Consider the following 21,578-nt stretch of genomic DNA (forward strand, 5'->3'; position numbering starts at 1 on the left):
CTCAAGTAAGGGAGGGCTGAATGAAAAGAGGAACATCGTGGGGGCCTGGGGTGAGCCAGTTCCCTGGGCTGCAGACAAGGCTGGACTGCGGTGTGGAGCCTCAGGAGCTGGGGCCCATGCAGCAGAGAACCCCCCGAGGCTGCAGTGCTGGCATCACCCTCAGTGGGCCTCCTCCTTCCCAGCTCTCTGCTCTGTCTGTCCTACGCCAACTCCCACGTTCCCTTCTTCCTCTCTGTGTGTCTGTGCTGGACCCCTGCTCCTCACGGATGTGGCTGCCTGGCAGCTCCACTCTCCACTGGGCCTCTGTCCACGCCTCCTTTCAGGCCCTCTCCCCCAGCTGCCTGCCCAATTCACTCCTTATTTCCCAGTTCAAGGTCGGCTTCCCACCCTGCCAGGTCACCTGCCCCAGCTGCCCGTTGTCAGGCCCCAGCTCTCGTTCAGTCAGCAGCGGTTGGATGGGCACTTTCCGTTCACCCAGAGGGTCTCAAACTTGGTCTCAGGACCTATTATGCTCTTAGAAATTACTGAGGACCCAAAAGAGTTTTTGTTTATGGGGTTGTGTCTATTGATATTTACCACATTCGAAATGAAACTGAGAAATCATAAAATATTTATTCTTGAAGAACAACGAGAATAAGTCATTACATATCAACCATTAACGTATTTTTCAGGACAAATAACTATTTTCTAAAATGAAAAAATTTAAGAGTGGTACCACTGTATGTTTTCACAGTTCTCTTTAATGGTTTACTGGGACTTCCCTGGTAGCGCAGTGGATAAGACTCTGCTCTCCCAATGCAGGGGGCCTGTGTTTGATCCCTGGTCAGGGAACTAGATCCCATATGCATGCTGCAACTAAGGGTTGGCATGCCACAACTAAGAGTTCACATGCCGCAACTAAGAGTTCTCATGCTACAACTAAGGAGCCCGCCCACTGCAACTAAGACCTGGTGCAACCAAAATAAATAAATATTTTTAAAAAATGGTTCACTTAAGAGAAGACGGTTGGGTTCTTATGTCTGCTTCTGCGTTCAATCTGTTGAAGCCTCTGGAAAACTCCACTGTAGGTTTGCAAAAGGAAGAGGGTAAATAAGGCAAGTAACACTTTCCAATCTTGCAGAGTCTCTGAAAGAATAGGTGTCTTAGATCGTTCCTGATGTGACCCCTGCACGGGCTCCTCAACCTGACGAATGCCGCAGGAACCCAGCAATCAGCCACAGGCCGAACACCAGGCCCAAGAGCTCAGTCCTGAGAGCTGTGAGCTGGAGCAGTGGGAACTAGGAGAGCGAGTGGGCCGAGAGCAGCTTCCTGGAAGACATATAAGGTGAATGGAGCCACGGCAGATGGGCATCTTTGGAGAGGCAGAGGGGAGAGGGAGTTTTCTGGGCCCTGGGAAATGATTGGGCACATCTTCAAAGTGGAACAGAGAGGCATGTGGCCAAGGCTGGCTGAGACCTTAAGGGCCCTGAGCTCTGAGAAGATGCTTGTTCCCACCCTGCATAACTCAGGATAAAGTTTACTTTCCATAGCAACACTAAGCTTCCTTGTATGTTGAAATTAAATTAGCCCCTTTCTAGTTTCTGGATTGCAAAACTGGATAAGTGCACAGAGGCAGAACTTGTCTCATTTGGGGAGCCGTGTTGTGTTAGAGCCTGCGCCGTGGGCTCGCTCTACCTCGTGGATCACGTATGGGCACTCGGAGTAGGTGATGGGCAGGGTGGGTGGGGATGAGGGACTTAGAAAGGCCTGCCAGCGCTCCCAGAGCACCCAGTGATTCCAGGCACCCGCTGCTGAGGGAGGGTCTGAGCAGCCTAGCCTGTAATCGGTGGAAGGGGGGGCCGTGGTAGAAGCCCTGGAATCCCCACATCTGGGGCGGGGTGGGAACAGTCATCCCCATGGCTACTGACCTTTCTACTTCCTTGTGAGGCGGTGGACCCTGGAGGGTTGGGGGGAGGAGTACTCTGGAGGGAATGACCCCCACCCAGCAGAGACTGGGAGGAAGTGGGGCTTGGTTAGGGCAGAGGTCTCAGGGCCATGTGATGGTCTGTGGAACACCAGCTCTGAACCCGAGCTCTGCCACTTACTCCAGGCCTCAGTTTTCTCATCTGTAAAGCAGGGATGAGGACATCCAGCTCACGTGGTTGTCTGGAGGTGACACGAGAAGGTGAAGGTGAAATGAGATAAAAGGGCTAAAGCACGCAGTGCAAAGAATTGGGCCACCTCCATGAGGCACGAGCTTCCTTTCACTTCTGTTCGGTGCTATAATCAGATCCTGGTTCACGGGAATTGCTCTATAGGTACCTGTTGAATGAAAGAATTAATAAATGAATGCAATGGTGGCTCAGTGAATGCCAGTTCCTTCCCTAGGCAAGGCCTAGGCCAGCCATCTCAGGCGGGGAAGCTAAGACCTGGGGGGGGAAGGGACTCGTCTAAGGTAGTGCAGCAAGTTAGCGCGTGAGCTGAATCCTGGACGGAGGCTCTGCTGCCATCAGCCACGCGAGGAAGGGTGTCTGTGGGAGGGTCTGGGTCCTCCTCTGTGGCACGTGCTTGCGTGCATGTGTGTGTGTGTGCCTGTGTGAGTGTGCATGTAAGCAAGCGTGTGTGTGTGTGTGTGTATGTGTGTGTGTGTGTATGTGTGTGTCTGGGAAGCCAGGAGACTCGATTCCCTCCTTTCCGGGGTTCTTCCCTCCTGCAGGGAGGCCTGTCGTGGGTGGCTGTTCTGCATGGCCTCTGCACACCTCACCTATTTAATGGGATTTTTGTGCAGCCTGAACTCCCTGCAGGGAGGTGTTCTCATTCTGGACGTAAGCCCTGTCTGCAACGATGCCATCACAGCTTTGAAGAGAGCCCAGGCCGGCTGCTTCAATATGGGATGGAGACGGGAGCAGAACGTTGGAAGAGGTGGGAGGTGGTGGTGGTATCACATCGCCCTTTGCGTCCCAGGGCTGGGAGGGGCAGCTTTCTCCTCCCTCCTGCAGAAATGCCCCAAGCCAGGGACGCCACCCTGGACACCGGCTTGGCATCCAAAGAGTGTTGAAGTCGGTGGCTCTGCTCTGCTCCAGCCCTTCTCAAAGCATGGCCCAACAGCATCAACTGGCAGCTGGTTAGAAATGCAGACTCTGGGCCCCACCTCAGACCCACAGCGTCCAAATCCCTGGAGGTGGGACCCAGGAATCTGCATTTTACAAGCATCCTCCTTGAAGCTTATAAAAGTTTAAAAATCACTGCTTTACACACTTGCTCAACAAAAATATGACCTCCAGCAAGGCTGGGACTAAAAGAGGGTGGGTGTTTCCTGGTTAGACTTAGAAACTTATTGAAACTGTTCGGTTGTCTGTTCGGTTGTCTGTTTGTTGGTCTCTCCATCCATCCATCAGCCCATTTTTTATCTGGTAGACATTCAGTTGCACCTAGAAGTTGAAATGCGCAAGGTTGCCCCCACCCTGCCACCTCCAGCTTGCAGTGAAGCTCTGCTGTGAGACTGAGGAAGTGGGCTTCTGTCGCCTTGATTCTCCAGGTGGTCCAGTGCTTCTGCGGGGCAGTTGCTTGTTTGAATCTGAGCCTACTGAAGCCACCCTAATGCAAAGTGTACAAGAGGGAAGGGGGCGGATACGACTTTTATTTGGCATCTATCCTGCGCTGGGCATTTCACCCTCCCAAACTCCCTTCCCCCTGGGTAGTATTATTCTCATTTTACAGAGGAGGAAACTGAGGCTCAGAGAGGTGAAGGGACTTAACTAAGGCTGCAGAACCTGAGATATGATAGAGTCAGAATGTGAACCCAGTTCCTCCTGCCACCAGAAGCTGGGCCCTTTCTTCAGTTCCATGTTGCCAGGATCTTGGAGGACCTGAGAATCAACAGCTAGAAGCTGAAGGGCAGTCTGATTTGGGATGTGCTTCTAACTGTCTGGAGGTCGGCCAGCTGCCTGTAAGGTAGTGAGCTCCTCGTCATTGGAGCTGTGCAAGCAGAGACCAGGAAATCTGGTGGCCATGGTGGTGGTCGTGTGTGCGTGTGTGTATGTGTGTGTATATAGGGCAGGATTGAGACTGGGAACTTTGAGGGCCTTCTGTCCTTCTAGGGAGGCCTGCTCAGGCCTGCGCTGGGGTCAATGTCCCCATGGATGGAGGCTCTGCCGTCAGCTGCTCATTATCCGTGACTCCTCTAAGGGGACCCTGCCAGATCCCAACAGGAAACCTGTCGAGAAAGCTGTAATTAGAGCCGGGAGCCACAGGCCCGAGAGGTGCCTGCTGTAGCTTCCAGTGCAGACACGCTACCCTGGTGAAGTCCCTGGGCAAGAACCCCGTGAGTCAGGCACTCAGATCCTCTCCCTGCATGTGACAACCCCCCCCCCCACCCACCCAATTCTCCCTGGAAGGAGACCAGTGTTCCCTGGGAGCCTACTTGGTGTCTGGGTTTCACATATGTTCTCTCTTCCATTCCTCCCCAGAAACCTGGAAGCGAGGCAGCGTTCACCATGATGCAGTGAGGAGCCCAAGGCCCTGAGAGGTCATATGACTCACTCAAGGTCGTCCTGCCGTAGCAGAGATGCGATGAAGCCCTGCCTTTGTGAGTACCTGGTCTAACCTTGTCATCATTCTGGGGGAGGCTTCGAGTCAAAGGTGGGGTGCAAGAGCCCAGTAGCACAGGTAGAGGAGGCCTAGATGGTCCTGGCTGGGTCCTGGGTCCGTCCCGACTGAATGTGACTTCCTTCAGCTTCTGTCAATCTGCCACAGAGGCGTGGGTCCCTGCCATGCTCCCCTATCAGGCTGCTGGGCCACCTATGGCGACTGTGGTGGTTTAAAAACATGGCCACAAATTCTTCAACACTCCTCCTATTGAGAAATAACCTCTGCGTCCCCTCCCCTTTAGTCTGGGCAGATTTGTGACTGCTTCACTCCACAGAGAATGGCAGAAGTGATGCTAAGTCAGTAAAGACCATGCAGCTTTCCTTTTGTTCACTGGAGCTCATTTGCTCCTGGAGCCCTGAGCCACCATGTAAGAAATAAGAATCATTGACCTGAGGCTGCCATGTTGTGAGGAAGCCCGAGTCACATGGACAGTCCGTGTCTAGGTGCCCTGGTTAACAGTCCCAGCTGAGCCCAGCCATCTAGCCTCTCCAGCTGTTTGCGTTTTCCCAGCTGAGGCGTCAGACATCATGGAGCAGAGACCAATCATCCCTGCTATGCTCTGTCTGAACCCCTGGCCCATAGAATCTGGAAGCAGGGTAAATTGTTTTGTGCCATGTTTTCGGGTGATTTGTTATGCAGCGATAGATGACCAGTACAGCTGTGCCAGCTGGGATGTACCATGCAGTCATCTCAGAGGTCCCAACCAGACCATCTTTTCCTCCTGGCCCCTGAGCAGCTGGCTGGGCTCACACTCTGCATGCAAATCATTGCTCCAAGGGAAGGGTACAGGATTGGGGGTGGTGGGGGGGGGGGGGGGGGGGGGCTCCGTATCTCCTGGGGGTTGCATCTGCTCAGCTTCCTCCGCCCACTCCTTTCTCAGAAATAAGTTCCCAGATCCGGATCTGCCTCAGGCCCTCTTGTGTGTGATTAAGAGTCCTGATCCCCACTCTACCTCTTCTTAGCTCTGATGTCTTGGGCAAGCTACTTAACTCAGTTTCTTTAGTCTGTAAGATGGGGGTGATGATTACGTTCATCAGAGGGTTATTGTCCGCAGTGCCGTGCACACAGCAAGCACGCTGATTGGTGTGGCTCATTATTACCCCTGAAGCCACCCTCTTCCTGGGCCCTTGTGCCATCTCCAGGTGCACAGGACTTTACAGTTTACAAGGTACCCTCTAGTTCCCCCGGCAACCCTGTGGGGCAGGTCAGTATTATTGCCATTGAACAGATGAGAAAACTGCAAATCTCGGATGTGGCTCGTGTCCATGGCCTCAGATATAGGCCCTTTGTCCTCCTCTTGTCGAGCTTCTTCTGGAATTTTCCTCTTTGTTCCCCCCAGGGCTCCTGGCTGACTTGCCTGGTCTCCTCTTTACTTTTGCTCTCTCCTGCCTCTGGACTTACGGACTTCTCAGCCTGTGTGGCTTTGGATAACTTCCCCTTTCTGTGTCTCAGTTTCCCCCTCCATAAGATGAGGGAGTTGGGCTGGCTGATGTCGAAGGGCACTTGCAGCTCTAAAACAATCGAGCTTGTTTTCCTATCCAGGAGTGGTTTGTTCTCAGGACTGCCTGCTGCTTCTCTCCAAGCTGAGCCTGTCTTGGCTGTGAACCAACCGAGAGGGCCTGATATCCATGGTTCCTGGGCAGCAGGGCCAAGCTCTGAGAATGGGGGAAGGGGCAGCACCCACGAGTTGGAAGGACCCAGAGAGGATGCTGGGGCATTTGTTCCCAGCTTGGCCACACTCGTAGTTCTGCCTGAGATTGATCCTGACAGTGGCTGGGTGAGGGACCCAACCCAACCAGGCCTGGCCTCTGGGGCCCCTCCTAAGGCTGTTCTCAGTGGCGTCTCTGGGCAATGATGGGTTCTTTGGCATGCTGATTTCTGGTGGTCTAGCCATTGCTTCTTCACCTGCCAGGTATTTCCCAGGCCCACCTCAGGCCTCACTTCCTCCAGGCAGTCTTCCCTGATGTGCAGCATTAGGCCTTTTCTCTGTCCTCCCGTAGTGACCTGGGCTTCCCATCAGGACCCTTGTTGAATTGTGGTCTGTAACTGCCTGTTCACTTACAGGTTCTCCTCCAAGACCTTGAGCCCTAGTAGGCCAGGGTTCATGTCTGTCCTGCTCACCTCTGCTTCTCTAATGCCCTGCACAATGCTGGCACTACTTAGGTGCTCAGTAAGTATAGGTGGCGTGAAAGAATTTTAGGTAAATAAATAAATAGCAACCAATGCTATTAGCAGTAATAGCAATAATGCTCCCTGCTTAAAATATCCCAGCCTCATCTGCCAGTACCTTAAGCTAGGCCAGGGGAGGATGGCTTCCATAGCATATTAGTTTGGTCCCTGTAGGACTACTTCTCTTAAATTGTCTCTTTGTATGATGTCACTCCCCAGAAAACATCTCCATGAGATTTGTTTTGTGTCTATTCATAGAATTTTATCATGAAGACTGCCAGGAAATATTCCTGCTCTATAATCAGAAGCAGTTATGATTTTCCTAAATATCAGGCTTTATTTATATATTTATATTTTATTTCATGGAATCGTGTAACTGAGCAGGTTTCTCCTTTTGCAGTTGCTACCAGGAAGCTCAGATCGACAATCTGGATCCTCTGAAACAACGTTTAGAACTTTGTAGTCCTCATTTCTGAACTAGTCATATTTCTGTCTCATTTAATGTCCTTTCCTCTGTTTTGCCTCTGTACTTTCTTATCAATTTCTAATTTATGTTTTATTGCAGTACTTTAGGTAGCCTTGTAAATCCCTTATGGGTTTGTGTATGTTTTAAATCATTTTTCTTGGAACAAGGCAAGATATAACCAAGTGCATACACATGGTACTTCTGAGCACATTGATCCCAGATTGACCCGGGACTCAGTTACAGGCTGAAGAGTGCTGGTGCTGGATCTGCTCTCGGCCACACAGGCCTGTCTCCCTCCAGGCTCTGGCCACGCGGACTCCTGGCAGCCTGGTCCACGTTCTGTGGGCTGTGGTCTGCCAGGCCTTGTATGGGGTGGATGTCCCCTGACAAGAATAGGGCTTCTTCCTGAGCAGGTGGCCTCACTGCCCTGCTGCTGCTTCCTGACCAGCCTCATCTCTGTGGTTCCTCACCCCCTGCCTCATCCCCTTTCTGTGATGATGCTTAATACTGCTCCCGAGAAACTGCCTTGGCTGCCTTCACAGCTAAGACTCGACCTTGTCCCTTGGATGTAGCCTGATTCCAGTTGCCACGGGCAATCACACTCACCATCAGTCAGGCCAGGGCGACTGACCTCCAGACCATGAGAACACACCCTGGACAGCTCGAGTCAGCACCAGGGGTGGGGGAGCTAATAGTAAATAGGTGTAAAGTTAAGCGTTATCATTTTATCTTTGCAGATGAACATTTACCCCCAGAGGCAGCAAAGGAGGGTAGTATGAACCTGTTTGACAAATGGAGAAACTGAGGTTCAAAAGGTTGTGATTTTCCCAAAGTCACACAGGAAGTCAAAGGACCAGAGGGCTTTGCCTTCCAGACTGGGGCTGGGTCCACTCTACCTCCTTTCATCGCCGAGGTAGGGGCCTGAGTGTCCAGTGGAGATTGGGCTGAGGGGGTCTCCAATCACTCACTCCCTGGCAAGGAGACCCCTCTGAGGGTCACAGTCCTCTGAGAACCCCATTCCCAGCCAGAGCCATCAATTGCCGACAGGGCGTAGGGCCTGAGAAGTTCCCTTCATTTCCTCCGCAGAGCTGCCTGGTTGTGGAGATTCAGCCCACGTGGTCTGACGATCTGCCTGCTGGGTGCAGAAAGGAGGAAGGGGAGGTGGGAGGAGGTGTGTGGGGTGCTGAGGCCTCTGCCTCAGGAAGCTTCATTTTGGTCTCTGCTAGAATTCAGAGCCCGGCCGTCTGATCGAGTGAGGCTGCCACACGTTTTCCCTAGAGCCGTACCCTCTATCCTTTTGACGAGGCTGTAGTGTTCAGAGCTGGGCATTTTGGAAGTAGGGGAGCCAGGGAATTGTAAGTCTCCTATATGGACATCAAGACAGCTGGTGTGGGCCCTCCTTCTCTGAGTGACTGCAAACAGGTCCCTTGACTCTGGGGGTCTGAGTTTTGTCATATGTGAAATGGGATCTGGAGTCTTTGCCCACCTCTCTCTCAGTGGTGTTGTGATAACCAGAACCTATTTGTTCTAGAATGTTTCCCCACCTCACATCTGAGATGCTGTGCAGAAACAGTTCCCCAGGGGACTCTGTGTACCTCCTTGCCGCCCACTCGCGTTGCTGGAGGAAACAAAACCCCTGCAAAAAACAAAAGACATCAGCGCATCAGAATGCATGGAGTGGATGGTGGTGTTTGGATTCTCTTCCGTATAAGAGCTGTATTCATGCAACGAGAATTTGTTAAGGTTTTGTTCAGTTTACAAATATTTGTCGAGTTCCTGCTTCGTGCTCAGCCCTCTGCTCTATGTTGGAGCTGAAGAGGTGATAAAGCACTGTGGGGGTGGGCATGTGGGGAGAGCCGGACCTGGCTCTGAGTCCTGGCTCTAGTCCCCACCTCCTCAGTGACCTTGGGCAAGTCACTTCACCTCTCTGAGCTTGTCCCCTCTGTGAGCTGGAGATAATGCTAGCCACCTTCCTCATAATGTTGCAAGGATCAAGCGAGGAAATGCGATGTTCTTGTTAGCAGTGACTGAAACACCAAGTGTGGTTATTGTTTTATCGGGAGTGTTGGGAAGACATGGGTCCTGCTCCCGTGGCAGCATGGTTAGGGAAGTTATTAGTTATGGTAATGGGAGATTTGGGCTGGGGGGAGCGGACATAAGATGCTGTGGACGCACAGGGGAGCCGGGAGGATTTGTGGCCTTGGTGATGATTTCCTAGCAAGCAGCTGTGAGCCCTGCCCAGGACTGCAGATGGAAGGCACACATGGGATTTAGAACAGACCCTTCTACATTCCTGGGGAGACAAATCTTGTGTATGCTAGCTCTCTTACTCAGATGCTGCCCTCAAATTATCCTGTTGGCATTTTCAGGAAAATTACAACCATGTGCATCTTGGAACAGGGTTCAGGGGAAGGGGAGGGTGGTAGTGGTCGTGGGTGTCTTAGTTGGGCTGGCTGCTATAGCGAATACCACACACTGGTGGCTTAAACAGCAAGCATTTATTTCTCACAGTTCTAGAGGCTGGAAGGCCAAGATCAGGGTGCTGGCTGATTCCGTGTCTGGTGAGAGCCAACTGCCTATTTTGCTCTGTCCACACATGGCAGAGACCATTTCTCTAGTGCTTCCTCTTATAAGGGCACTAATTTCATCAAGAGGGTTCCACCCTCATGACCTAATTCTCTTTCAAAGGCCTTACCTCCAACTACCATCACTTTGGGGGTTAAGGCTTCAACATATGATGTTTAGGGGGACACAAACATGCAGCCCATGGCAGAGGGTTAATTCTTTGAAGGTGTCATGGTACTGGTAGTGTTGGCTGTGTGGTGAGGAGAGAGTTCCAGGTGAGGGGAGGGCAAGGGGTGTGCAGGTGCCTGGTATGTGTAGGGCAGAGTGAGGAGGCCTGTCCCTGCAGGCCCTCCTGCCACCCGTTTCTTTCCCCTGCCAAGTCAGAGTATGCAGCGGGTCGACTGGTCAAGGACGGAGTGCCCAGGTAGTGGGGGTGCTCTGCTTCTCTGGCAGCTTGGGCAGGGCTGAGTCGGAATGGGGCGTGGGGAACACAGGTTCGAGACGCAAAAGGCTACTGAGGCAGCTGGGGCAATTCTTCAGGTTACTGGAACTAACTTTCGGTGTAAGAATGGGTTTTCAGATTCTGCCAGGTTGGATGGGTCCTCAAAGCCCTGCCCTATGTGAGGCATCTGTGCTGCTGGGTTTTCTCCATTTCCCCCTCACATTCCTTTTCCACCCTTCTCCTCCCTGTTCTGTGCTCTGGGAACATGGTCCCTATGGACCAAAGCAAACAATTGACCTAACTAACTACTCCAAACATTGTGGCCTAAAACACCCACCATTTGATTATGTTCATTGATTCCATTAGTTGGGAATTTGGAAAGTACACGGTAGGGACAGCTTGTCTCCACCCCCACAGTGTCTGGGACCTTGGGCTGGAAGCCTCTAAGGCTGGGGATAGAATTATCTGAAATCTGAAGACTCACTCACTCACCTGTGTGACAGTTGATACTGACTGTGGCCCGGGACCTCCGATGTGGCAGTCCACAGAAAAATCTGTGTGTGGCCTCTCCACGTGGCTGCTTGGGCTTCCTCACAGCATGGTGGCTCACTTCAAAGCGTGAGCGTCCCAAAGAGAACCAGGTGGAAGCTGCATCGCTTTTTATGACCTAACAGATATCTCATAGTGTCACTTCCGCTGTAATCACAGCTGTGCCCAGATTCACGGAGCGTTAAAGTCCTACTATAAGAAGAGTGTATGCGAGGGGAGCTATTGAAGCAGCCATTTGGAAAATGGCATCTGCCTCGGGATAAATCAGCAGGAGATCAGATTCGTTGGTTCACTTACTCTCTGGTTCCATCCACAAACATTCCGGAGCTTCCTCCCGGCTGGACCGTGGGTCAGTAATGGCTGTGTTCCTCTAGCAAACGCCACAGCTCCTCTTGGTCTGTCTTCTCCTTCATGGCAGCTCCCAACCTACAGGCGTTTCTGGAATCATTCTAGGGGTGGCAGCAGCTCCCACTGTCGCTAACCCTGGGGTGCTTCACCAGTCCTTTACGCTTTCCTTTAACCCTGCTTACACTTTTAAGAAGCCCCTTCATTAAACTCTCTTCAGTCACCCTCTTGAGTGATCATTTCTGCCAGAACTGTCACCGGTGCACCGTATGTCATAGCAGGAAGCGGAGGCTCAGAACGCCTCCCACAGTGAGTGCCAGGAGGGCCGGACTTGAGCCCTGAACTCCTGTCCTTTTCCAGGCACCTCTCTTCCTTTTTCAGGCACCTCTAGTGATGTGTAGTAAGGGAGAGCTCATCTAAGCAGCAGGGCCAGACAAGCCCTGGAGCCCCGTTCCGCTGGGACCCTCGAGCACCCCATCTTTGCCTGCTGGGCTCAGCTCGAGGCCTGGTGTAGCCTTGTTTGTGGCATCCCCAGGCTGGGGGAGTCCCCAGGCCCCGCCAAGCCCCTGGCCCTCCCTGGGTCAGCTAGTAACAGAGGGCCCAGCAGTGTGACAGACGTGTTCTCCCAGCCGCTCGCAGGCACTGGGGCGTCAGGGCCAGGAAGGATGTCACAGCTGGACACCTAAGCCAGGGAAGAGAAGGGGCTTGCCCGTGGTTACAGGGCGAGAATTCCCAGCCTAGTGCCAGCCTTGCACACCCTCCAGTCTAGGTCCCTAGAGTTTTGAAAGAGCTTTCATTCCTCACTAGATGAGTGATATCAGCAGCGTTGTTGATGATGATGATGATGGTGTTGACGATGGTGATGGTGACAGCAAGTTTGCTGAGTAATTTCCACGAGCCGGGCACTTGACCTACATCATCTCATTTAAACTTCCTCCTTTTTAAGAGAACACGACATTTCTGGGTCCCCTCCTCTCAGGACTGTGCAAGTTCAGTGGCTCCTGGGGTGAGCTCCTCTCTCACTGCTGTGCCCCTGCTCACAACATCTCTGTAAAGCAGGTCGTGTCTCAAACGATGGCATCACACTGCAGGGCAAAGTGACTTGCTCCGGGTCTCACGATTAGTAGGAGGCAGAGCTGGGATTTGAACCAGGTTCTGTCTGACTCTAAGCCCATGTTTTCATTATGTCCTTCCCACCCAGGAATGAACAGACTTGAACGGATCAGGTGACTTGCCTCGGGCCACAGTGGTGTGGGGACAGGGATGCCCTTGAGCCCAGGTCTTCTTTCTCATCAATGCCTTCGTGTGAGCGAGAGTCTGAATTTTCTCTTGGCAGTCCTACTGGTGCCACTCGGGCTGGGGGGCAGTTGAAGGAAGATGAGGGGTGCAGGGCAATACCATGAAGGTGTCAGTTCCCTGAGGACAGGGCTCTTCTGTCTTAGTCACACCCCAACTCCCTAGCTCAGAGCCTGGGTACAGCCTAGGGTACTGACACTGGGGCAGCTTGTTGACTGAATCAGTGAAAGAATGAATGAGTGAATGAGTGAGCCCTGGAGAGGAGAGGTGACCCAGTTAGGAGGCCAGCGACTAAAGGTCCTGGGGGCAGATGACTGCCTTTCACCTGGATGGCTTCCTGTTTATTTATTCCGGGGAAAATAATAAAAATACCAATCTGACAATGAAGGAAGGCTGTGTGCTAATTCTATTCCCAGATCAAATCACAGTGCGGGGAATACGTTATCATCAGCGTGCTTACCTTGGGGGAACAGAGACAGAGAGTTTTATTAAATGAGACAATCTCCCTAAAAGGAAGCCTTACATTAGACTTTGGGCCTTAAATAATATTAGTGTCAAGAGCTGACAGACATTTTGCATGTGATATTGGGGAGCAAACTGTCTTGGAGTGCGTGGCTTTAGTGGGGGTCACTGGACTGGAGTGACCAAGCAGTGGCAGGTGAAGCATCTTCCGGGCCCAGTGGCCACTAGACAAAGCAGTTCAGGCCCCACTTTTCTCTCAGGCCAGCAGGTGCCTCCTTCCCGGTGACGTGGCAGTGGGACCCTCTGCAGCCCCCCAGGGAGAGGGTTGTGCATTCCTGTCTGGGCACAATGACTCTGAAACTCAGCAGGCCCCAAATGGAGGCAAACGATTGTTTCCCAGCTGGGATTCCCACTCCCCTCCCTGAAAACGTGCCCAGGCTGCCCTGGGACGTTGCACCTGCTCTTTTTGCACCTGTTGCCCTGTCCCATCTCTCCCTCCCTGGGTCTCTGTCTTTCGTAGAGACCTAGAGCTGACACCACTCAGCAGTTTAGAGCATGGAGCCATGAAGATTGGGGAGGACTGCGTTCAAATCCTGCTTCACCAACCCTCTGACCTTGGGCATATGACTTCATTTCTTTGGTTGTCAGTTTTCTTGTCTATAAAATGGGTTAACTAGTTGTGGCCTCATAGGCTTGTTCTGAGGACTAAATGCATTCATCTGTGGACAGCTCCTGGGATGGCGCCTGGTATACAGGAAGTGCCCCATTCATGTTCTCTTTATTCCTGTCCCTGACCTATGCCTCCTTCTCCTAATGCATCAACCACACACCCACCCCTGAGAAAAGGATGACAGGCTGCTGGAGAGCAAAATCCTCCAACCCATTGTGGGAAAAGAGTATCTCATGGAGACCTTCCTCTGTCCAGATGATAGATCCGTGTGTTCCCAGAGGTCACCCAGTCCAGCCCCTCCTGTTACAGATGGGGAAACGGAGGCTCCAAATGGGAGCCTCAAACGGGCAGCAAGCTGGCTACTGACGTGGGAGTTGACTCAGTCTGTAGACGAGTCCTGGGATCTGCCTGGGGCACACAGATTTCCCGACCCGCAGGCCAGTACACCTGGAGTTCAGTGCCTACCTCTCCTTTTTCTCTCAACTGTGGGATAATTTATAGAGTTATAGTAAAAATAATAGCTCCCATTTTCCAAAGACCTAAGTGTGCTGGGCCCCATGGTGAATTTGACATGATGGACTGTGCTATGTAACCAGTGAGGGCTTATTCCCAGTTGCAGAGGAGTAAACTGAGGCTCAGAGTGGCTACTCGACCGGTCAAAACCGTAGAGCTGCTAAGAGGTGGAGCCAGTGCTAGAAACTCAGGTGGTCTGACTCTGGGGCTGGCTCTGGTACATTGAAGCCCGCGTGCTCTAGGGCCCACGTGCTGCAACTACTGAAGCCCACACGCCTAGAGCCCGTGCTTCACAACAAGAGAAGCCGCCTCAACGAGAAGCCCACGCACTGCAACGAAGAGTAGCCCCCGTTCGCCGCAACTAGAGAGAAAGCCCGTGCACAGCAACGAAGACCTAATGCAGTCAAAAAAAAAAAAAAAAAAAGGCAGATACATTGATTAAAAAAAACCCCAATTACCCTTTCTGAGCCTCAGTTATATCACCTACAAAGTGGAGGTGATAAGTCGTAGGGTCATACCTACAGTGGTCATTGTGAAGCTGAGAATCCTAAAATTTCAGGCTGTAGGGACCTTAGGGACCATCCCATCTGGACCCTATTTCATGCCCAGAGAAAGAGAAATTCAACTTGCCCAGAGTTGGGGAGCTGGAAGGGACCAGAGCTGGGACTTGATGCTTGGCTGCAGGATGTCATGGCCGTGTGGCGGCTCCTGGTTTCCAGTTCTTCCCAGGAGGGCTTGTGCCTACCCCGCAGCACTGGGTCTGCCCTACTCCTCTGTGGTCCTGTCACTCTCTCTGTACCAGGTGTTTCCCCTGTGACACTGTACCCTCTTCACCACCCATGCCTGTAGCTCATCCCACCTCAGAGAGGGAGCCAGGCAGAGCAGCAGTGTCTGGACTGGTGTTTGGGGAGCTGCGGGCTCTGCTCTATCTCCGAGGTTGATGCAGTGTCTGGATTCCGCAAACCCTTTCCTCTTCCTGGTTCCCGGAGTCAGAAAGGACCATGGTTTTATCTATTAAAAACTAGACAAGTTTATCTTTCTCCAGAGTATATTGCGTGCACATCCCCTCTTCCAGGGGGTGCTTCTAGGCGTTACACAAAGGAACAGTTCATCATCAGATAAGTTTGGGAACTGCTGGATTAAACAAAGTTAAACAGATTTCCTTTCCTAACGTTACTTTATTTAAATAATTAATTTAATTCCCAAAGAAATGCGTACTCACTATGATCAGTGGGAAGTATAGAGTGCTATAAAGCAGTTGCCAATAGCCACCACCCTCTGTAATTCTCACTTCCCAGGGCAGGCAATGCTAACGGTCCGGGCTGTGTCTTTACACGTCTCTCTCCGTGCCCTTAAAACACATGCACACACACACGCACATACATAGGCTGTTTAAGAACCTAGTCTTGTTTCCTCCTGAAAGCCTTGTCTGTGCCTTTAACTTGCAATGAGCTCTTGATCTCCAAGACCAGCTCTACTGCATAACTTTTCTAAGTACTGGGCCCTTTTCACCCCTGCAGAGCATCTTGGGGCAAGGCTCTGGGCCAGGCTGGACTAGATGACCTGATACTTGGGCCTCAGTGACTCACAGGCCAGTAGGGGAGGCTCTATGGGGTGGGTGGCTGGTTGGGTACTGGCCGCTGCCCTGGGAGTTGGCTCAGTCCACAGAAGCACTGGGCCTGGGTGGGTGAATGCCAGCACCAGGGGGCCTGGCCTTTGCAGCTACCCTGAGAATGTCATGGGCAGCTGCTGCCTGCAAGGAGCCAGGCCGGCTGGGTGAGAAGGGGCAGTGCATGTGTTTCTGCCTGTGTCCAAGGAGGAATGAGAGGCCCACTCAGCCACAGAGCCCTCTCCCACCCAGATCCTTCTGGCTTTAGGGTAGATGGACGCTTTGTCCTGGCTACCCTACTCAGAGCTTGCCTGTGCTCCGGCAGGTTTATACTCTGCTCATCATCTTCACCCTGAGGCCCAGGTGATCAGGGACATGCCTGGGGTGACATAGAAATTTGGTGGTAGAGCCAGCCCACACCCTGGGGCGCCAGGATCCTCCATCCTTCTCCAGGTGACTTCAGGTGGGCCACCACTCTTCCTGGGGAGCCAGGCCCGGGTGCCTGCTCTTGGCTTGAGTGCTGGCTCTGCCACCCAAAATGCTGTCAGATGCTGAGGAAGCTCCTAACTTCTGGTCCAGGTCTCCATTTCCCAAGTTGGTGTGCATTGGGCCTTGGCCTTGTCTGGCCTACAAGTCCCTTTGAGAAGGAGCCTGGGCCTGCTCCCCAGGGCCAGGTGCCGATGTCCATACATGCAGAGCATCGTCTAGTGGGTGAGGGGGGTTCTCTTGCAACTCTAACACTCTGCTGTCGTGGTTCATTTTTGAGGACCTGTTGGGTGCATGGTCCAGTGCTGGGTATGGGAGAGCGGCAGGGTGGAGGATGGGAGTGAATATGTACCCTCTGGGAATACTGGGTCTGGCTGAGTGATCAAGATGCAGCCACAGGACGCACACATCCGGGTGAAGATCAGAGGAGGCGAGAGTCCTGATGGCCTGCAACGGAGCAGCTCTGTGCCCAGAGTGGTCAGGGAGGGCTCCCTGGAAGTGGCTGAGCCTTGAGGCATGGACAGGACGGTATTCTTGGTGAGGGGCACGGTGCATACAAAGGCATGGGGGTAGGAGAGGTCAGGCGTTAGGAGCCAGCTCTGGACAGCTTTGTTGGGAAGATGGCTCAGTGCGCCAACAGGGCCCCCCAGCGAGGGGCTGAAGGGCTTGGCCTTCACCTCCTCTGTTGGCACATCTCTGATGGCAAGAACCTGGCAGCGGCAGCCGCCCACCTCCATGCTGCGGAGGGAAGCCCGCCTCTGTCCCCACAATAGACTCCCACAGGCCAGAGCCAGCTGAGGGATAAACATCTCTAATCGTTAATTACCATGCCTGGTGTGATTTTATGACTTTCCAGATAAATGCTCTCTGAGGGAGTGTCAGCCTTACAGACCTCCAGTTCAATGATCTGGGGTAATGATTGAAGGGGTGGGGCCCCAGAGGGCTGGAGGATGGGAGCAAAGCTGCGGGGAGCAGGGTGGGACCCCTCAGGAGTCAGGCCCAGCGTTTCTGGCCTGGCAGCGGCAGGGGCGGGCCCAAGCCTGAGCGTCAGGCTGGGGTAAGGCTGCCTGCTTCTTCCTGTCACTCTCCCAAGCTGCCCACCTGCTGGCTGCTTCCCGTGACCCACAGCCCTGGCCAGGCGTCGTGGGACTTTATGGAGTTGGAGATCTGACAGTCCTTCCCGACATCTGTCTGCTACCTTAGCCTCGACTGTCCGATAGCCGCTCACCTCCTAGCTCTCACTCAAGCCCAGTGACTCACTGGAAGTGTGCTCTCCCTTTCTCCGACACAGCCCCACCTGCCTGCTAGCCCACCTCTGCTAAGAAGCCCCCGCGCACTGGGGCCCTTGACCCCCGTTTTCCCTCCATCTTCCCTGAACCAGAGGCATTTCTTTCTTTCTTTCCTTCTTTTATTGGCCGCGCTGCGCAGGCATGTGGGATCTTTGTTCCCCAACCAGGGATTGAACCCATGCCCTCTCCAGTGGAAGCTCGGAGTCTGCCAAGAGCATATCCAAACCCTCCCGAAGCCTGGCTTGCATTGGACATGTGGGGAGCCTGCCCCAGCGTTCACTACATCTGTCTTCCTTTTAGGGAGAAGGGCTGCCCCAGGGTAGAAAAGCCCTTCGCTGAGCCTGCTCTGTGCCATGTGCTACACACTGGGTGAGGCCCTTTCATGCCTTTGCATAAGGTCAAGGTCAGGACCCTGGAGCCAGACTACCTGGGCTCAACTCTCATTGCTGTCGCCCATGAGCTTGGTGACTTGGGTGAGTAACTCACCTTCTGTTTCTTAGCTTCCTCATCTGTAAATGGAGGTTACATTGGTTCCCACTTCATAGGTTTAGTGTGAGGATTAAAGGGAGTTCATCCATGGAAAGTTCTTGTTACTGTTTCAGCCCATAGACCGTGCTGCTAGTTTGCTGTTGTTAGTGTATTTCGTGACAAGAGGAAGAAAAGGGGTGCGGCCAAGGGTTTAGGTACAAGCTGGCTGCCTGCGTTTGATTCCTGGTGTGCAACTCAGAGTGGGACCTGTGAAAAGTCATTTCATTCTCTGGGCCTGAGTTTCCTCATCTGTAAATGCTAATAATAATAGTAGTAGCTACCTCCTAGGATTCTGGTTCTGATTATATGAGTTCACGCCCATGAGATTGGTAGCAAAGTGCCTGGTGCGTAGCTGGCTCCCCATAAATGGGATTGTCACTCCTGTTTGACAGATGGGTAAGCAGCCTTGGTGAGGGGAAGGGACTTGCCCAAGAAGGTTGTTTAAACTCAGCTCCATCTGAGTCCAAAGCCAAGCCGTCGTCTTCCTTAGTTCCCTCTTCCTCCCATGGACAAGGGTCACGGTCAGGCCCTTTCGGGTCCCTGAAGCCATCTCTTCTGGTGTTCATAGTTGGAAAACCTCCATCAGCCTCCTCCCGCCCAAGCACAACTTATTAGCTAATTGAACCTTGGTGAATTGAAGTCTCTGAGGGCACCCTTCCTCCAGGACGCAGGGCCAGTCAAGGCCACACCTCGGCAGGCACAATGGGTCCCGGGCCAATCAATCCCCTTTATGACCAAGGTCACCGATTTTCTCCATCTCAGATCCCCCCTGCGGAAGCCCGGTGTGTCCACCAGCACCTGGTCAGGACGCCAGGTTCACCTCCTTCCCTTCTGATTTCATTCTGCTCCTGCCTGCCTGCCGGCCACGTGGTGTTTGTCAAGCGCAGCATCTGTCTCTTGCTGCCTCCCTGCCCTCCGCAGTGCTGACCGGGCAAGCAGGATCTGCGGCTCAGCGCTGCAGACATCACTCTCCCGTGATAAGGGCCAGCGAGCACCCTTGAACGGGGAGCGTGCCATTCTTCACTGGGCAGCAGGGTGGGCAAAGCTGCCTCTCAGTGTAGGGGACTCAGCTAGCAGACGGGGGGGGGCGCGCACAGCAGGCCTGGAGGCGGCAGATTTGGTTCCCTCGAGGTCTGAGCCTGGGGGTGTTGGAATAACAGAGGTTCCTGCTGCTGCCCTGGGAGAGAGAAGGTGTGTGATTTCAGCCACGTGGCCTAGGTGCACCACGAGGCAGTGCTTAAGAGCAAGGACTTTGGATGAGGCCAGCTTGTGCCCTCGACCAGCTGCCACCACGGCTAATGACCATTAGGTTGAATCTCATCACATATAGGTGCCAAATGTGAGGCTTTACAATTTACTCATTACTTTTTTTTTGGCTGCTTTGGGTGTTCGTTGCTGCGCGTGGGCTTTCTCTAGTTGTGGTGAGTGGGGGCTACTCTTCATTGCAGTGTGTGGGCTTCTCACTGCAGTGGCTTCTTTTGTTGCAGAGCATGGGCTCTAGGTGTGCGGGCTTCAGTAGTTGTGGCTCAGGGGCTTAGTTGCTCCACGGCATGTGGGATCTTCCCGGACCAGGGCTCAAACCCGTGTCCCCTGCATGGGCAGACGGATTCTTAACCACTGCGCCACCAGGGAAGTCCTGCCCATTACTTTTTGACACTCCTGCCTTCAAAAGTGCAGCCTCATTCCCCTCTCCTTGAGCATGGGCTGGACTGTTACTGGTGTTTCCCCTCACCCAGGCCAGGGAGGGACCCTGGGCACCATAGACATTTTTAACAGCAATCATCGTTGCAATTCCCTGAACGCCTGCTACAGGCCAGGGGCCAGGCTAAGCAGTTTCCTAGAGCCACTCATTTGATCCTCAGACCCAGCAGTGGGGGAGCTACTACTGTTGACATCCCCTCTCAAGAATGAGGGAACAGGCACAGAGAGGTTAAGCAAATCACTTACAGCATCTGTTGTTTAGTCACAAAGCTGGGTTTGAACGCCCTTCTTAGACACCATGTTACCCCACCACAGGATGCAGTTGCAAAGAGAGTCCTGGGCCAGCTGTCCAGACGCCTGGGTGTCCGTCCTGGCCCATGCCCCGAGCCAGGCCCTCTCCTCTCTGGGTTGGGGAGATGGATATAGTGTTCCCCGTAGGAGGCTGACTGTGTAGCTGAGAGGACCCCTGAATGAGAAAGAACCTGGTGACCTCGGCAGCTCAGAACCCACTGGGGGCTGGTGAAAGGCAGGAGGAGGAGGTTCCTGAGAGATGGGGGGCGGGGGGCGGTCCTCCTTCCTGAAGGAGGACAAGAGAAGCCGGGACTCAGGGCCAGGCAGGAATCAGGACGTGGGCACACAGGGGCTCTGGAAGCTGACCGAGGAATCCCTGGCTCAACTTTGCACACAGCGGAAATCTTTAACAAAATGCCAAGAAGATACTTTTTGAGCAGGACTGCATGGTTTATTTATTTAGGCCGCACCACTCCGCATGAGGGATCTTAGTTCCCTGACCAGAGATCGAACCCATGCCCCCTGCAGTGGACGTGTGGAGTCTTAACCACTGAACTGCCAGGGAAGTCCCAGCACTGCTTAATTTACATACAGTTTTCAGAGCCATCTCAGGGAATTCTCACCTCACCCTGGGTGTGCTAGCTTGGTAGTGCCCCACCCCCATCCTAGTCCCCCAGACAAGATCCTGGAGGCCGCACTGGCCTCTTCCTGTCACCCAAGTACCTTCACGTTGTCAGCGACTGGGAGGTCCGTCCTCCTACCGCCCTTGCTTCTGCCTGCTTCCTTGCCACGCCACTGTCCCCGCCCTACTGCCAGCGCCACCTCTGGCCTGCTGGGTCACTGCCATCGTCTCCGGCTGCTTCTCTCTACCCAGGGACTTCTTCCCTTGAACTATTTCTCTACCTTTCAGACTGAGGGGTCTTCCTAAGGCACAACTGAGCTAATCTTCCTTCCGTGCTTATAATTCCTCAGTGGCTTCCATGGGCCTCAAGAGCAAGTCCGAATCCCTGAGCTTGTCTACTGGAGCTTTTAGTACCTGGCCGCTCTGGACAAAAACGCTGAGCCGTGTCATTGAACTAGAAGACTCCTCTGACCAAGGGCCGAGGTGGTAATACAGGAGGCTTTCTGGAGGAAGTGACAACTAGGCTGGGGGCTAAAGGTGATTGAGAGTCCATGCCATTGACTACACAGGAGAGGTGCTCCAGGACACCAGTGGCCGAGGACCTTCCTTGAGGCGCCCTCCCACCCCCTCAGTCCCCTGTGCCTTTTGGATTTCCGAGAGGAAGCAGAACTGTGGGGCTATGCCACCGGTCGTGCAGTGTGGACATTCTGGGAAATACCGCTGGCCACTGGGTTGGCGTCCACACAGGAAGGGGGATGCAGGGCTGGATTTGCTAAGCCCAGATAAGCAGCCCTGGAGCTCCCCAGAGCGGAAGCCCCCGTGCACGGGAACCTCATGTGTGAGGGTGATAGGCGTGTTTGGAATGGGCAGGTATTGACTGAAACTGCCACACACGAACAGAAGACGAAATGGATGGTGGAGGGCTGGCTTTGGGGAGCCAGAGAGC

General features: G+C 53.3%; 1 long non-coding RNA gene across 4 annotated transcripts in view; it reads left to right on the forward strand.

Annotated features, from left to right (window-relative positions):
* The window catches only part of LOC113632546 (uncharacterized), a 211,382-nt gene that overhangs the window by 20,283 nt on the left and 169,521 nt on the right, over positions 1-21,578 (forward strand). For 2 of the 4 annotated variants that reach the window (XR_003437855.1, XR_003437857.1), the window contains exon 2: positions 4,449-4,567. This is a non-coding gene — a long non-coding RNA (uncharacterized LOC113632546). Of the gene's footprint in view, positions 1-1,304; positions 1,702-3,926; positions 4,304-4,448; positions 4,568-21,578 lie in introns of those variants that run through there. The other 2 variants (XR_003437856.1, XR_003437858.1) reach the window with 2 other exon arrangements.

The sequence above is a fragment of the Aethalodelphis obliquidens genome, unplaced genomic scaffold, assembly GCF_003676395.1.
Source record: "Aethalodelphis obliquidens isolate GAN/ISIS:26980383/991018 unplaced genomic scaffold, ASM367639v1 scaffold37, whole genome shotgun sequence".
Taxonomy (NCBI): domain Eukaryota; kingdom Metazoa; phylum Chordata; class Mammalia; order Artiodactyla; family Delphinidae; genus Aethalodelphis; species Aethalodelphis obliquidens.